The sequence below is a fragment of the Camelus bactrianus genome, chromosome 19 (genome assembly GCF_048773025.1).
Source record: "Camelus bactrianus isolate YW-2024 breed Bactrian camel chromosome 19, ASM4877302v1, whole genome shotgun sequence".
NCBI lineage: Eukaryota > Metazoa > Chordata > Mammalia > Artiodactyla > Camelidae > Camelus > Camelus bactrianus.
The window spans coordinates 4061520-4066232 of NC_133557.1; the positions used below are offsets into that span (position 1 = coordinate 4061520).

General features: G+C 44.6%; 1 non-coding gene across 1 annotated transcript; it reads right to left on the minus strand.

Moving 5' to 3' along the window:
- Window positions 1–3874: 3874 nt before the first annotated feature.
- On the minus strand, window positions 3875–3951 carry TRNAD-AUC (transfer RNA aspartic acid (anticodon AUC)). Its single transcript has one exon. It is a non-coding gene; the product is annotated as a tRNA-Asp (tRNA).
- Between the last annotated feature and the right edge of the window lie 762 nt (window positions 3952–4713).

Below are 4713 nucleotides of genomic sequence, written 5' to 3' on the forward strand. Positions count from 1 at the left end.
AATGGGGTTCACATCCAAAATATATAAAGACCTTATAAAACTCAGTAGTTAAAAAAAAAAAAAAAAGCCCAAGTAACCCAATTGAAAAATGGGCAAAGGACCTGAATAGACATTTCTCCAGAGGGGATATAAGAAAGGCAAACAGGTACATCAAAAGACACTTAATGTCACTAGTTGTTAGGGAAATGCAAATTAAAACCACAATGAGATTGCACCTCACTCCTGTTCGAATGGCCATTATCAAAAAGACACGAGATAAATGCTGGCATAGATGTAGAGAAAAGGGCACCCTTGTGCACTGTTGGCAGGTTGTAAATTGGTCCAGCCACTATGGAAAACAGTATGGAAGATCCTCAAAAAATTAAAAATAGAACTACCATACGATCCAGTAATTCCACTCCTGGAAATACATCCAAAGGAAATGAAAACACTAACCCAAAAAGATATCTGCACCCCCATGTTCACTGCAGCATTATTTACAACAGCCAAGACATGGAAACAATCAAAGTACTCATTGATGGAGGAATGAATAAAGAAGTTGTGTTATTACGTACAATGGAATATTAGTCAGTGGTGAAAAAGCCGAGGCTTTCTTACCATTTGTGACAGCATGGATGGACCCTGAAAGACTTATGCCAAGTGAAATCAGTCAGACAGAGAAAGATAAACACTATATGATCTCACTTATATGTAGAATCTAAACAAGAGCAACAACAAACCAAACCCACAGAAAAAGAGATCAGATTTGTGCTTACGGAGGCTCTGGGTGGTGGAGGGGAAACTGGAGGAAGGTGGTCAAAAGGAACAAGCTTCCAGTTATAAGATAAATAAGTACTAGGGGAGTAGTGTACACCATGATGACTCTAGCTAACACTGCTGTCCCGTACATCAGGAAAGTCGTTAAGAGAGTAAATCCTAAGGGTTCTCATTACAGTGTTGCAGTACGTCAATTATTTCTCAATAAATCTGAAAAAATATATATTTTGGAAAAAAAAAAAAATAAGACCAAGAGGAGGAAGCTGTAGATGTAGTGTCAACAGAGGAAACTATTAGCTGAGGTCAAACCCAACCAGAAGCCGAAGGGTGAAATGCTGTGAAAGACACTTGAAGGCATAGTATCCAAAGATGAATTCTTACTGAGCAGATGTGGCCCCAGGAATGTGTCTTGAGCATATTTGGGTGCTGTCTCCTACAGGTATGCATTCTGCTTCCTCTGAATTGATTCACTGATTTTTTTTTCAAGCACCTCACTTGGCAGTAATTCTTTTAATTCTTCCTTCTCAGCACGCTGCTTTCTGCCTATGTGTAGATAAATATTTGGAAGTGAGGCTGTATCCTCATGCTCTGCATGGGAGCTTGCCAAGAAACTTCCTGATCAGAAGGTTTAATTGAGTCAGGCGATGAAGTCTGTCTGCAGGTGGCGGGGCCAGCAGAAGGCACAAGTACCCATCTCTCTGACGAGACCACAGACGGGACACCCGCTGCCAGCTGGTTGGAAGGAAAGTTGTGTTCGTAGCCCTTCTGTCAGTGCCCAGGCAGTGCCCAAGTGAGGTGTCCTTAAAATAAATTCATTATTTCAGGGTCTAGGCTCTGTTTTTAACTTGAGAATAGTTTACTAAACTATCCAGAATGTAAATTATTCAGAATTATCCAGTAGGCGGAAGTGACAAGCCCTTTTGCAGCCCTTGATGGATTCTGCTTGCGAACCTACCAACTGAGGGCCTGAGGCTTCTCACTGTTTAAAGCCTCCAGTTAAGAAAGAAATTGCTCGGCCAAGTAAGTGCCCACTCTGAATGCTACCTGTTCTGGAATGCCCGTGTCAAATTTCTAAAAAGGCATTTTACTCAAAGTCAAGGTGACAGGGCTTCGATTTTCTCACATGCACAGTCGTTACCAATAAATAAATCCAATGTAGATCAAAAACCAGTTTTGAGAATCAAATAAGTGAAAGGATGAGAAAACAAACAGAAAAATCCAAAGGGCTGGGGAAGAAATGAGATCATAAGGGATTCACTCCACAGAGGAATCCTCTTGGGAAAGCGATATCTTCCCCCAACATTAATTCACTGGAAAGTGGAACTTCAAGAGCCTGGAAATAGGGTGGCCCACCAGGATGCTGGATAGCTTTTTCTCCTTCTTTGTCTTTTTTTTTTTAATGGAGGTACTGGGGATTGAACCCAGGACCTCAAGCATGCAAAGCATGCACTGTACCACTAAGCATGTGCTGTATCTCCACCACCCACCGGCTGCCTTAAGAGAAAACAAACCAACAGCTATACCAGCAGGCGTTGGTCTGCTCTACGATAAACACTTGCATGTGGACCTCACTTGAACCCGGCAAACATTTTTTTAAGCACACGCTCTATGCCAGATATTATTCAGAGCTATTTGGACTAAAGAGTCAGGGGTATCTCTTAATGATCTTTTTCTTTCTGGCTCAACGTAGGCTCCTACCAATGCTGTTGGCATAAAAATGAGTCAGATAATGTCTCATCAGACTGTAGGGAAGAGAAGAAAGGAGGAAGCAGATGCAAGCGTCAGTCAGGATGTAAGGGGTGTCCCCCTTTTCTGACACCTGCCAACACGCCCTGCTGCAGACCCCTCAGTGGTGTGCAGGGCATGCGCGGTGCTGCCCCCACACCCAGGTCTTCTCAGGCTCTCTTCTTGGCCTGGGTTTGATGGTGAATTTAGGTTTTGCCTCTGATGACTGGAGAAATAAGAATTCACCTTGTGAGGTTTTGCTAAAACTTTCAGAGCCATTGCTGGAACGTCCTACAAAAGCCCGTTCTCTTCGTAGATGCCCTATTTCGAGTGACAGTTATAGCTGAAATGAAAGAAACTTTGTTCATCCTCTTAGGTTCAGTACTGAAGCCTTGGTCCCCATAATAAGAACTAACCCGGCCCCACAAATCTTACTAATAAGAATAGATCAGACGTGCTCTTTGCTACATAGCTGCTAGTTATCTTTGGCAAGAATGGCCAAGGGGTGCAGGGTGACTGGGAAAGCCCAAGTAAGTTCAAGGTAATGCTGCATCCTGCCTCACACTGTGACAGAAGTCTGACTTCCTTCCCCACCAGGTCGCTCACCACAGATGCTAATAAGTAGTCATACCAGACAGACGTTTCTTTCCACTGCCTTTCATTGCCTCTGCCTTTTTCTTGTTCCGTGGCAAAATGGGGCAGGCAGAGGAAGGATGCTGGCCCAAGAGACTTACATAATTCAGAGCCTTTGAGAAGAGTTGGTGGAGCTACATGACTAGATCCTAATTATTTCCCCCTCGGCCCCAGTTACGTGTTGGGAATTTTCAGGCTCTCCACCACATTTATCATCTTCAAATTCTCATGGATTATGAAAACCAAAGGGCCTGATCCCGAAGCTTAACATTGTTTCCAGTGCCAGCAGGAGGCTTAAAGGATTAGGTCACGAGGCTCTCAGAGAGGATAGTTTCTGTCTTAAGTGGGTAAATAACGACCTCAAATCTGGCTGGGACTGTCTTGCTGGAAAATCTCTGTCTTCTCATCATTGTCAAAGGGCCTCCAGCATTAGTGTTTCTTACAACGACACTGAGAACTTTGGACACAAGGTGAAGACGGCGAGTGATCAAAATGATTATGGCTTCGCACACATGTGGCCACTTTATTTTAGTGATCTGCAGGGTCCTAACTTTCTTATCCTCTTTTAGTATGTTCCCAGAGAATTTGGGAAGAGTTGAGCCACTTCCTATCAGTATGTTTTCAGTGTGGGGGTCATAGACATTTTTTATGAAATGGCCCAAATCTAAAGCAAAGTTTTACTTGGATAATATTTAATTGTTTTTTCACTTTTGTTGGGGTAGGTAATTAGGTTTATTTACTTTTTTTTTTTTTTTTTAAGTGGAAGTACTGGGGATTGAACCCAGGACCTCTGTGCAGGATAGGCACACACTCTAACCACTGAGTTATACCCTCTCCACATCAGATAATATTTTAACTTCTGTTTATTGAATGTTCATCTAAGGCTGGGCATTATTTTTAGGTGCTCTGGTCCGGGCCCCAAGGTCAGGCACAGGGCACTCTCAAAAGGGGTGGTTGAAAAGGGGTGGAGTGAAGAGACAATTTGGGGAAGTTAACAGGGGACATTGTCCTGCTAGCAACAGTCTCTACCACTCATTGGCCCAAAGGAGGTGGAGTTTCAAAGCTAATGCGGTTTTAGATGAGAACCACGAGGCGGGAGAACTTGCGCTCTGCCTCGGCTGTCCAGTCTCCGGGCTGTGCTCCGCACTGGTCACATCCAACCAGAAGCCACAGGGAAGGGCTGCTGGGCGAGAACGTCATTAGAGAGCAGCTTCCTGGGGCACAGAGCAGGACCAGGATGGGTCTCATGTTCACTTTATTGTTCTCATCACGGTTTTACAGAGAAACAGAGGTTCAACAAGTGGCCTGCAGTCACCCAGGCAGGGGGTGGTGGACCTGGGATCTGAGTCCAGACGCTCTCCTTCCGACCCTGAGTCCCTTCCTAGTAATCCTGCTGTCCTGCCATTGGGTGCCTCTGGGCACAAAACGCTGAGCAAATCCCAGAGCCGCTCTGGACCCATGCGGCTCTACTGATCACCCTTAGCCATTGTGTGTTTATCTGCAAGACCACCAATCCTCCCAGCAGACCCCAGGTTCCAGCAAACGACCCTTTGTCTATTTTGTTCAGGGCTGCATTCCGGGTGCCAAGCATGCGGTAAA